The 13,438-nt window shown below is 37.2% G+C and overlaps 1 non-coding gene across 1 annotated transcript; it reads right to left on the bottom strand.

Moving 5' to 3' along the window:
• Positions 1-1,868: 1,868 nt before the first annotated feature.
• Positions 1,869-1,974, bottom strand: LOC122482257. Its single transcript, XR_006297060.1, has one exon. It is a non-coding gene; the product is annotated as a U6 spliceosomal RNA (small nuclear RNA).
• Between the last annotated feature and the right edge of the window lie 11,464 nt (positions 1,975-13,438).

Genomic DNA, 13,438 nt, shown 5'->3' with positions numbered 1-13,438 from the left:
TTCCTGGACTATCTACTTCTGGGTGTCTTTTATATTAGAGAAAAATAAACTTTTATCTTGTTTAAGCCACTGTTGTTCACTACTTTAGTACCAAATTAAATTCTTATCTGATATAGCCAGCCAATAAGCCAGGTACCAAGGAAAAGGAAGGAAGCAGAGATGGGGATTTTATTTCAAGAATTCTAGTACAAGGTAGAAAAGAAGGAAGAAGCATAGTTGCTAGGACAAGGACATGAGATAAGAGCCAAACTAGCAATACTACTTGAAGCCTACTTCTCTGAAAGAGCTACTTAAACCCAAATTCTAAAAATTTTTTTTTCAACGTTTTTTTATTTATTTTTGGGACAGAGAGAGACAGAGCATGAACGGGGGAGGGGCAGAGAGAGAGGGAGACACAGAATCGGAAACAGGCTCCAGGCTCCGAGCCATCAGCCCAGAGCCCGACGCGGGGCTCGAACTCACGGACTGCGAGATCGTGACCTGGCTGAAGTCGGACGCCCAACCGACTGTGCCACCCAGGCGCCCCTAAACCCAAATTCTAAAGTCACCCACCCAGCATTGCCTTTTGCCAATAAGTCAAAAGCAGGGTAGCAGATGGTCTAGAGAGAGCAGTCAAGTGCCTGGTGGCTGTGAACAGAGAGGGGCCACCTCAGGGAAGGGGGCTAGGTAGGTCATTATTCTAAAGAGTGAACTGCATTGGTAGTGAAGATTTCAGAGACGTATAGAAGATTTCAAGGCATGCAAAGGTTTCATGAGAAACTGTAGTTCCCATCTAGAAGATCAACTACATTTGGCTTCTCACAGTCTGGTGATCAAACTCTCTAGGCTATCCCTGATCTGACTGTACAATCCCCACCCACCAGCATGTCAGACCCAGATGTCAAGATGCCTGAAGATGGGGAGGAGAGGAGAAAGTGGAAATTCAGTTTGCAGGACAGAGATGGAGCTAGAGACAAATAAGGGATTTAAATGAAGGGCTTGAGTGCAGGAGAAAGAGAATAATGAAGTGGTGCCTGCCATTAATTCTGATGAAAATTAGGAGAGTATGATTGTGTTTATCTGGAGGAATGAAAGAGAAGAGCAGTAAAAACCAGAAGTTTAGACTCACACGTTATCTTTTCAGTGCTCTGGTGTGCTATAGAATCTTATCTGACAAGGGATGATCCAAATGTCTAAAACTGATTCTTTTCTGCCTCCTTTACGATAACCAAAGCGCAATGCAAGAATATTAGTGCACTGGTGTCTGGCTTCCTCTCTACAATGACATCCAAAATGCTGTCACCAAGAGACTTCCTATTTACCAAATTCAATTGACATTGTTCATTCCTTATCTATGGCCTCCTCTGACACCGCCTTCTTTTGGAGAAGGCTCAGCTCCTCTGTGCCATCATTCAGAGTTCTCATCCAAGCTCTCCGATCACCTCCTATCCATCTCACACTGGGCACATCTTCCCTCTCCTGCCTCTGATGGTTGGTGTCCCCAGTGTTCTGGACTCAGTCTTTTCACTTTTCAGTTTATAATCTACTTCTAGACTCCTCTCTCATGCAAGGTTTTTGTTAGCTCTCTGTATCCCAACTCCAGTATCTATATTTTCAGCTCATACCTTGTTCCTTGGCTCTAGACTTCTAGATCCTAAATCTATATTATATGTCCTACAAATAGCTCCAACCCCACGAGTTCAAAATGAGAACTCGCCAACAACTTTGAAAGCCTTTGGAGTACAGGGCTAAGTCTCATGCATTTTCTTATAGCTTCAATACATGGAAGTATTCAGTAAATGTTGTCAAATGACAACATGGCTGGATATTTTCAACAAACAGATTTAAATGTCATTAATGTATGTATGTATGTATGTATGTATGTATTTATAAATATGGAATGCTTCACGAATTTGCTTCACATCCTTGTGCAGGGGCCATATTGGTCTTCTTTGTATCTTTCCAACTTTAGTATATATGCTGTGAAGCAAGCAGTAAATATTCATTTATTTAACATTTTACTGAAATGTAATTGACATACAAAAAATTGCACACATTTAAATTGTACAATTTGATGTTTTGCCGTATGTACACTTGTTGAATGTTCACTGCAACCAAGACAGGGATCATAATCATACCCCCAGAAATTCCCTCTTTGTGCCCCTTTGTGATCCATCCCTCATATCCTCCCTGCCTCCCACCCCCCACTGCCAGGCAACCACTGATCCAATTTCTGTCACTATAGCCTAGTTCCCATTTTCTATAATTTTATATAAATGAACTCATATATTATGCACTCTTCTTTTGGAGACTGGCTCCTTTTATTCATCATAATTATTTTAATTACTCATATTACTTCATGTATCAATAGTACATTCATTTTTATTGCTGAATGGTATTTTATTATATCCGTATACCACAATTTGTTTATTCATTCATCTATTGATGGACCTTTCTTTGTGTTGTTTCCAGTTTTTAGCAATTACAAATAAAGTTGCTATGAACATTTGTGGAAAAGTCTTTGTGTGGACATATGCTTTCCTCTCGAATAAATGAATAAGAACAGAATGACTAGATTATATGGTAGGTATATATTTAACTTTATAAGAAATTGCCAAACTTTCCCCAAAGTTTTGTACTATTTTGCATTCCCATTAGGGGTCTGTTCTAATTCCTCTACATCCTCAACAACATTTGATGTGGTCAATAGTTTTAATTTTAGCCATTCTAACGGATGCAAAGTGGTGTCTCACTGTGGTTTTAATTTGCATTTTCCTATTGACTAATACTGTTGAACATCTTTTCATGTGCTTACCTACCATTCCTATATCTTCTTTGGTGAAGTGTCTATTAATTTTCTTTGCCCATTCTTAAAATGTGTTATTTTGAGAGCTATTTTTATAGTTGACCCTTGAGCAACGTTGGGGTTAAGGGCAATAACTCCCCCACATAGCTGAAAATCTGCTTAGAACTTTTGACTCCCCCAAAACTTAACTACTAATAGCCTACTGTTAACTGGAAGCCTTACCAATAACATAATCAGCCAATTTAACACATATTTTGTATAAGTATAATATAAGCTAGAGAAAAGAAAATATTATTAAGAAAATCTTAAGGAAGGGAAATACATTATAGTATGATATTGTATTTATAAAAAAAAGTCCATATATAAAGTAGGCCACAGTAGTTCAAATTCATGTTGTCCAAGGATCAACTGTATATTCTGAATACATTTTTTTACCAGATATATATGAGTTGCAAATATTATTTCCCAGTCTATGGCTTGTCTGTTCACACTTTTAACTGTCTTTTGAAGAACAGAAGTTTTTAATTTTAGTGAGGTTCAAATTATTCTTTTATAGATTGTGCTTTTGATATAATTTCCAAGAAATCTTTGCCTAACTGAAGGTCACAAATATTTTCTCCTCTATTTTCTTCCAGAAATTGTATAATTTTAGCTTTTAGGTCTATGATCCATTTTGAGCTAATTTTCATATATGATGGAAGGTATGGATTCAAGTTCATTGTGATGCAAGAGGGTATTTAATTTGTTGAAACACATATAAATTTAAACAAATTATAAGAGAACCTTTTCTTGTGAATCAGTGGACATTTTTACTTTAAAATTCTGTAATCAAGGACAATATGCTAACAGCTCAAACTAACTGTATGCCTAATTTTTAAAAACATATTCTTTATTGTCTTTTCAAGGTGTCTTATTAACTTTTTTATTTGTATAGTAAAGGAATAAATCAACATTGTTTGTATCTTGTGTTCCATTGGCTTATTACCAAGTGTGAGTTCTATAAGTCTGCTTTGATTTAGATAGCTCATGGGCCTTGCAGGTAGGAGAGAAATAATAGGAAACAGGGTCGGTATGAAATGGGGATGAATATATCTAATTGGTACCTCATTAAAATGCTAAAAACCCTTAACTTCCATATTAGAGAAACTCCAGAGTTACTGCATGAAGCATCTTTTCTGTGTGGATTTTGACCCATGCAAGAATTGAATACTTTAACAGTGTTTGTATGTCCGTGTGTTTTAGTAGGAGGCAGGAAGAAAATGGCTGATTATAGATGTTACTTCAGTTCAGTAGAGAGACAAGTCCTGGGATAGACCCATCTTTCCCCTTTGGTGTGGCTTACCAGAGCTTAATAAAATATATCTGAAATATTTGAAATGGTCTTTGAAGTCCTAAAGCCAAATGCCAGGGCTCAATAAGTCACTGGAAGAGGTGTGTTTATCTTTGGGTCGCCATTTAGGCTAGGTGGTGGACATATGTGGATAGGTGTGTTGCTTTCAGCATCCATTCTCCACTTACCTCATTCTTCATAGCCCCCATATCTTTAGTAAGTCAGATCGTTTTATAAAAGCCGATCCCACTTCTAACTTCAGGTGTAAAGCATTGATATGTTAGCTTTATGAATGCCCCTGGCCCTTGAGATTTGTTCATGGATGGGAATGTGACATGAGTTGACTCAATGAGAGTGAATCTCAAGACTTGTACAGAAACTATCAGAAGTTTTTTCTCTACCCCTCTAAGCACTTGATAATAAAATGGTAAGAGCTGAGAGGATAGGTTCTGTTTGAAACCTAGAAATGAAGCCAACATTGTAGATGGCAGAAGGAATAGACAATGAGAAAAGTCCTTGGTGATATAATTGGGTGGCTAGATCAAACTTCACTTGACTACTTCAAGACTGCTCAACTGTGAAGGCAGTAAGCTTCCTTTTTCTTTTATGCCTGTCACTGAATGAAAGGTAAGATACAATTGGGTATATTAAGTTTGCAAGGAACTGAGATCTGTTAGGGTTTCTTCAGGTTTATTGGGATATAGCACAAAACCCTAGCAGGCCTCTCAAAAAATTGAAAATTGGTTCAAGAAACAGTTGAGATTTAGCAAACCTGGTTTTTTAAAAAATCTCAGAAGTTAGAATCTAACTCTATTCAAGTGCTCTATTATACTAGTGATTTAGCTGCTTTCTGCTACAAATACTACCAGTTACCTGACTCTGTCTCACATTCAAATTTTAGTTCAGTCAGTCAGTTACAATTTCAAAATCTCTGTCAAACATCACTGGCAAATGTACAGATACCTGGCTTAATCAACCCAAGACGGAGTGTTAAAAAGCATGGCAACGAGGGGTAAGGGAATCTTCCACAGTAAGCTGTGGGTATGGCAGTTATGCTGAGCTTTCTCAGAAAGGAGTCTGTTAGGCACCATGAATGTGCTGTCCAAGACTATGCTTTCTGGAATCCCTAAACTTATGATGGGTAGTGTGAGAGCTGAAGGAGCTGGGAAGCTGAGAGTTGGCAGAGATCTGATCATGTGTCTATGGGGACTTCTGGAATGGTCCTGTTGGCAAGTCCTGTGTAATCATATAATAAAAATGTTAAAATGTGATTTTGACAAAAATCATATGGAAATGTAAACGCCAAGGTGATGAGGGTGGGCCCCCTACAGTGTCTCCTACAACTGTATCAACCAGCTTCCCTGCCCTTGGCTTCTGGCTGGATTCAGTTAAAAGGGAGCCCTAGTGAAAGATACGAGAGATGGAAGAGAGTCATGGTAGGCTGTTTTTTTCCCTGGCTCTTATGCTATGGGATTGCCCCAAGCTGGCTATGTTTCTTGACTGAAGGTCACTGATCTGCATTCTGGAGATCACAACTCCTCAATTCACTCTCATTGAGTCAACTCATGTCACATTCCCATCCGTGAACAAATCTCAAGAGCCAGGGGCATTAATAAAGCTAACATATCAATGCTTTACACCTGACGTTAGAAGTGGGCTCAGCTTTTATAAAAGGTGACTTTTTCCACGTGATTCTCTCCTTCTATGTTCCAGTAACCTCTTCCTGCCCTCTGCTGTTACCAGCTCTGGTCCGGCACTATCTCTTTTGGTTTCCCTATATCCTGATCACATCCTTATAAATAGTCCCCTTCTAAATAAATCTCAGTTTTTACCTACTTTGTGGCTTGTCTATTCTTTTTTCCTAACAGTGACTTTTGCTAGCAGAAGTTTTTGTTCTTGGTGAAGTAGAATTTATCATTTTTCATCATCCATGATCGCTTTTGTATCCTGCCTAAAAAATACGTTGCCTATCTCCAAGTCATGAAACTGTTTTCCTAGGTTCTCTTCTAAAAGCATTATGATTTTGATTTTTATTATGGATTTGGCAGATCCATGGCAAATTAATAGTTGTGTACAGTGTGAGCTAGGGTTCCATTTTTTTTCCATATGGATAATCCACTTATTTCAATGCCATTTGTTGAAAGACTCCTATCACCATTGAATTATTTCCATTCATAGGGTTGGACTTATGTCTATCATTTTGTTATTCATTTTCTGTTTGTTACTGCTGTTGATTTGTTCCTCTGTTTATCCTTTTATGCCTTCCTCTGGATCAACTGAATATATTTTAGAATTTCTATTTAATCTATCTATTGGCTGTTTAGCTATACCTGTTCCCATTATATGTTTCAACTAATTCCTACAGGAATTATAATATCTATCCTTAATGTTCTATGGCCTTTTAGAATTATTCTTTACTATTTTATATAAAATTACCCAGCTGTTTACCATTTCCAGTGTTCTTTATTCCTTCCTGAAGATTCATATTTCCATCTAGTATCATTTTCTACAGCCTGAAGAATGTTCTTTGTAATTCTTGTAGTACTGGACTTCTGATGATGAATCCTTTTAGTTTCTTTTTTCTTTAAATCTGAAAATGTTTCTATTTCATCTTCATTCTTCAAGGATATTTTCACTGGATGTAATTTTTTTTCTTTTAGCACCACCTTAAATATGTCACTGCACTGTGTTCTAGCCTTTGTTGTTTCAGATATGAAGTTAACGATAACCAAGAGGAAATGCATTTTTCTCAGACTGCTTTCAAGACTTGTTCTTTATTTTTGTTTTTTAGCAGTTTGATTATCATGTGCTAGGTAAGGGCTTTTTCATATTGATTTTGCTAGGGGTTTCCTGAGCTGCTTCAATCTGTCAATTTATGAATTTTACCAAATTTGGAAAAATTTTGACCATGATTTCTTTCAGTGTTCTTTTCTGCTTCATTCTCTACCATTCTCCTGGTACTGTAATTATAAATTTGTTAGATGTTTTGATATGTTTGGATATTGTCTTTCAGGTCTCTGAGTTTCTGTCCATTAATTTTTCCTTTCCTTTCCTTTCCTTTCCTACCTCTTTCCTTCCTTCCTTCCTTCCTTCCTTCCTTCCTTCCTTCCTTCCTTCCTTCCTTGTCTATTCTTTAGAGTGAGTAATTCTATTGAGTTCACTGATTCTTTCCTCTGTCATTTCCATTCTGCTCCATCCAGTGAATGCTTTATGTCAAGTATTTTACTTTTCAGTTTTAGAATTTCTATTGTTTGACTTTTTTTATACTTTTTATTTTTCTCCTGAAGTTTTTTTGTCTTGCATGTATTTTGAGCAATTTCTTCTACCTCATTGACCATCCTTTAATAGCTGCTTTAATACTCTTGTCTCAGGGCGCATGGGTGGCTCAGTGGGTTAAGCATCTGACTCCTGATTTCAGCTCAGGTCATGATCTCAGGGTCATGAGATCAAGTCTGGCATTGGGCTCTGAGCTGGGTGTGGAGACTGCTTAAAATTCTCTCTCTCTCCGTCTCCCTCTGCCCCTCCCCCTGCTCATGTGCACTCTCTCCCTCTCTCTAAAAAATGTTCTTGTCTCCTAATTTTAATATCTGAATAATTTGGGGTTTGATATGCATTGAATGTTGTTTCTCTTGAGTCTGGGTCACAATTTCCTGGTTTTTATTTGTTGGGTATTTCAAACTATATCTCAGGCAATGTGATTATTATTATTGTGTGGAGCCTGGATTGTATTAAATTTCTCTGAAGAAAATTTTTGTTTTATCTCAGTTGATAAATATAGATAGATTCTATTGCCCTGAAAAATCCATTAGACAAAGAGTTGCAAGTTGTTTCAGTTAGAAGCCATTGAGTAGCATGCATGGCAGTAGGCAGTGCCAAGATGCCAAGATGATTTGGGTGCAGTTCCCATGGTGTACTGGTATTAGTCAGGATTCTCCAATTTATCTCAATTTTGGTTGCTTTATCAGGCAATTGACTTGCTTAGGTTCACACTTCAAACCCTGTTTCTTAGGTAGGCACTCAAATCTCAGTTCAGTTCTCTTATCATTATCTAGACTTGAGGGGTCCAGCAGAGATTTGTGAAGAGTTATTTGGAGCTCTAAGTACTTTCTGGGAGAATTCTCTCTGTTTCTTACAGCTGTATTTCCTCACACGACGTCTTCCGGTTCTCCAAGATGGAATAACTGGTTTCCTTTCAGAGTTCTAGCTCCTCTGCATGATGCCAACTGCAGCTTATCCCTGAGCTAAAAGTCACAAAAATGGGAAATTCACCTCAGTTCATCCTCTTCTTCCAAACCTCTACTTCTTTCCAAAATCTACCTTCTTTCTTTCACTCTCTTAGACTTGAGATTATTCTCTTATTGTATTATTCCTGGACTTCGTAGTTATCATCTGCAGTCTGAGAGGAGTTTGTTCAGCTATTTCTAGGAGCTGAACCACTTAATTCTGTGAATGCTTAGAGTGTGTTCTTTCCTAGGACTGGCAGTTTCTGGGTTCATGCTACAATAAATGGGCCACTGTGAAATTCACCTACCTAATAATGTTTTGCATATTCTATCTTGATCTTCTTAGTTGTTTTCTCTCAAAAGCTGTTCAAGTTTTCTGTTATCATTGAGTAGAGATATTTTCATTCTCCAAGGGGTACTTCCCAGTTTGTCTTGTTATGGGCATCCTATTTATGGCTTTAAGAGAATGCTATTCATTACTTCTTACATCTGAATTCTCTCAAAGGATGCTATTCTACTTTTCTCCCTGAAATCTTGGGTCTTTTCTCTTTTACATTTCTTTTGAGCATTATTTGCCTTTCAAGGACTAGCAATGACTAAAGCAAACTACACTGTTTTATCCTCCCATATTTATAAGTGGTTAGACTCAGACTCAGGCACATCTTCCCTTCTATACTGTGTAGATGAAATCCGTGTAGATTTTTTTCCCTTTATATCTTTCTGACCTGATTACTAAGGTCCCATTTCTTCCAAGAAAATCTCTTTCTTCTTCCAGCTTAATCAACCAGTATTTCTTTATTTTTGTTCTCCCCTGCTGCTCCTATTCTGGAAGTAAGTCAAAAGCATATTTAATATCTTTTATTTTCATAAAAGAAATACATGTACATATATCAAATAATCAAATAATATTGCAAAGTTTTAACAAACACCAGCTGTTCCTTGCCTACCTGTTTCCCTAGCTCTCTATGAGATCTCCTCCCCAGAGGCAATACTTTCAGCTGTTTTATCTGTTTCTTCTGGCATTGTTCTCAATGTTTCTAAATAATATGCTTAGACTGTTACAGACTGTTATTTATTGATGCTTTCACACTGTATGTACTACTGTTGTAGCTTGGGTGCACCCAGAGCCAACCCTGAATCAAGGACTTGAATAAAACAGTTTGCTTAGGAGGTAGTCCTTAGAAGTGCAAGTAGGACTACGGGGAAATGAGAGAGGGAAGGGAAGAAAGCCTCATAAAGAGCGTGTTTCAAGCATATTGCCACTGTGGACAGCTGCAGTGTCCTGCGGTCCTATGGATGAAGTCTGAGAGGTAGTGTAGAATGTGCCTTGGATTATCCCTGGGAAGTAAGGGACAACCAACTCCTGTCAGTCAGTGGTTGAGGGTGCTTTCAGGATCCACTCTCTGTCTGGCACTTTCAGCTGCTCTGTGTACCGGTCAAGTAGATCCTATTGCCCTGAAAAATCCATTAGACAGAGTTGCAAGTGTTTCAGTTAGAAGCCACTGAGTAGCATGCATGGCAGTAGGCAGTGCCAAGATGCCAAGATGATTTGGGTGGGGTTCCCATGGTATACTGGTATTAGTCACGATTCTCCAGAGAAGCATAATCAATAGGACTGGCATTAGGAGTATCACCTGAGAATTTGTTAAAATGCAGATTCTCAAGTCCCACCCAGATGTACCGAATCAGAACCTTCAGGGTTTGGGTCTGAGATTCTGTGTTTTAACAAGTTCTCTAGGTAATTCTTATGCGGGTTAAAGTTTGGGAAGCACTGGCCTATAATTTATAGAATCTCTTGACTGGCTAAGCTAACAGGAGTTGAACATAGGTGAGAAAGAACAAAGGTAAATAAGTGCATATGTCTGATGCCCCTAATTAAACCTCTTGGAAAATGGAGCCAAACAGGGAGTTCAGAATCAGTTAGGGACCATTCTTATCTTGGCCTGCTTTTAACATCAATATCATCTATAATAAGAGAATGGTAATAATGTTGGAGAACTTCCCGAGCTGTTGTGCAAATCAAACCAGAAGGTACATGTGATGGTTCCTTGCTCCCAAATGTCAATAACTGTTTCTAATAACATGACTCTTTTAAGTTACTGGAGTCCAATTTATTAAATTTCCACGTTAGTGAACTGCAATAGCATGTGGCCATTCCCCCCAAATGCTAACTTTAAATCAGTAAAAATGCCACTGTCATTGCTACTGTAGATTTTAATATTTGAAAATATTTATTAGTCTCTTAGCCATGTTTTTCTATTTATACATAGTTAAAGAATGTGTTCTTACACTATACTTTCTACAAGTTACTCTTAGAAGGGGCAGACTTTTGTTTTGTTCTTTCTCTACAAGGATGGAATTTTTGTAACCTTTTCTCTTGGTGACTATTCATTGCCAATCAGGATAAAAGAGCTTTGCCCTTCCAATAATTTCTATTTTATGATAACATGCTTGGACAATTTCAGTACACTTTAGAGGTACGAATGGGTCTATTTAAGTGCTATTATTTTTTTTAATTGCTATTTTTTGCTGCAGACTCATTAACAATTCAAAACTTGAATTAGAAGTAACCTAAAAATGTCTTACTTTATGTCAATGAAGTCTATTAGATACAAATGATACCCATTTTTGCAACACTCAATGAAGAACATATCATACCTAATGAAAATCTGTTCTCAGACTTTCTAGAAAATAAACTGAGCCAAGGGGACTAAATAAAAATGTAATTTTAATATTACATGAACATGACAGAATAGGAGAAATAGAAGGGTCAAAATGCTAAACCTGTTTTTAAATAATCAAGGTTATCCTGGAAGATTTTACTTTAATTATACATCAGAGAGGATGTTTTTAGAGAACTCAAATAAATACTCATTATTCAACTTGAACTTAAGTAGGCATTGAAAAAAATCTTCATAAATTCAGTAAAGTCATCAGACTTCTGCTAAATCCTAGAAGTTCGTTTATACTTTTTTTTGGTTTTACTATAATATTTTTCTCTATAATTAAATGAGAGTATATACATAGGAAAGTACCTGGCATATGAGTTAGCATATATACACATAATCGATGTTAGTGTCCTCTCTTTCCCTGTTATAGCATAAACCTAAAGAGACTTAACTAAATTTCTGGTCAGACATTTATCTAGGCTTTCTCTGGCCATTTTTAACACAGCAAGTAAATATACTTAGAAAATGAAATTAAAACTCTGGGGAAAATTAGAGCTATAGGAAGATTTCTAAGTGTGAGTAAGTGCTTAAAATATTATATAATCACACTCATTAATAGTAAACATTTTAACTTGAGTGTAGTTGTGTGTATGTTGTTTATGCTTGTGTTTTTAACTACTATTTTCAGGCATTACAAATTCACACATGGAATCCAATTCAGAGGGAAGCTAGGAACCTCACATGACAGATGATCAAGTCTAAAGGAATTCATATTTAAAATCAAAGTAAAAGAACTTCTTTAACTATTTTTAGGTCATTGGCAGGAACTCTCAACCAAAAGAATATTATTGAAATGACTAATTATGAATTATGAACACTTTGCTTCTTACAATTAAAATTTTTAGACCCATACAAAAGACTCAATTGTATAAAATCAAGTTAAAAATCAAAGTTATTAATATGCACAACAGATGTTACATATTAATGTCATTGGATTTTTGGGTGTGTTTGTGTGTGAACATGTTAATGACACAGATGGACCATAGAATGTTGAACTTATTCTAAGTTTGGAAATGCAGGACCGATTTTATCCCATTCCAAATTGAAATTAGAGCTCTCAAAGATTCCAGACTTGAATACAGGAAATGAAAGTCCCTGAAATGCCCACAGAATAGGTACCAGATGGAGACCAGGGTTACCCAGTATTTGGGCAAGGCAGTACAGAAGATTATATCCAAGTAAATGACAAAATGAAAGTAACCAAACCATTCAGTACATGCTGTGGCTCATCATGCAGCCAAATGCACCAATAGTGTCTCTTCTGTGTTTGATCAGAGGTTGGTGTCTTCGGTAGGGCCATACGGGACTTTAGATCAATCCAGTTTGATCTTTTTATTGAACAAATGAGGCTCAGAAAAATTAAGTGACTAGGTCAAATCACAAAGGCAGTAAGTGGAAGAACAGAGTCTTGAATTCCATTCTCTCAATTCACAGCCCAGTGTTTTCCCCCTTATTTCCTAAGGCCTATATCTATTATTACCAGCATCACAGACATTCCCTGAATGCTGAAGGCAAAACTTGGCTCTGCCTTTGGGGGTGCAAATAGGGAGGGAATGCAGTCTTGCCCAGATCTGCCTTGAGGGTCAGACTGGTACAAATAGGAAGTTCTAAGGAATCCTTGGAATGAAGGAACATACATCTTCATGGGTAAGTATGGGTTACATGATGATGCACCTGGAAAAGCAGGCTGGAGCTACATTGTGGGGCTCTCAACTGCTAAGATACTTACTGAATTTGGAATTTATTTGACCTGCCAATGGGCGTTCCTCCTGGTGTTTGGCAGTGTAGGTATTAATGTCTATGTGTTATATGAATGAATAAGCTGTTGATAGTTTGTGAGTGGTTTCTGAGACATGTTCTTATCAGAGATGCACTTCAAATTATATTAGACTTTCAGTGAGAATTTGAGGCTCAAGGAGGCAGGCAGTTGGGAGAATAGATCTAATCACAAAGATGAGAGACTACAGTGAGTTGTAAAATTTTAACATATGTATCCATAGATTTTTAATAGCCTTATTGATATATAATTAGACTTTTAAAATTTATTTTTTAAATGTTTGTTTATTTTTGAGAGACAGAGAGAGAGAGGGAGCAGGGAGGTAGGGGGCAGAAAAAGAAGGAGACATAGAATCCGAAGCAGTCTCCAGGTTCTGAGCTGGCACAGAGCCTGATGCTGGGCTCAAACCAGGAACCACGAGATCATGACCTGAGCTGAAGTCGGAGGCTTAACCGACTGAGCCACCCAGGTGACCCTATAATTAGACTTTTTAATAAAAGGTTTGCTCATGGATCAATCTCACATGTATAATGTTTATTTGTTTGTTTGTTTGTTTGGTGGCTTTAAACAACAGAAATTTATTCTCTCACAATT

Source organism: Prionailurus bengalensis, chromosome C1 (assembly GCF_016509475.1).
Source record: "Prionailurus bengalensis isolate Pbe53 chromosome C1, Fcat_Pben_1.1_paternal_pri, whole genome shotgun sequence".
Classification (NCBI taxonomy): domain Eukaryota; kingdom Metazoa; phylum Chordata; class Mammalia; order Carnivora; family Felidae; genus Prionailurus; species Prionailurus bengalensis.
Note: the sequence above shows the minus strand (reverse complement) of the source record. Positions and strands in the feature narration are given on the sequence as shown.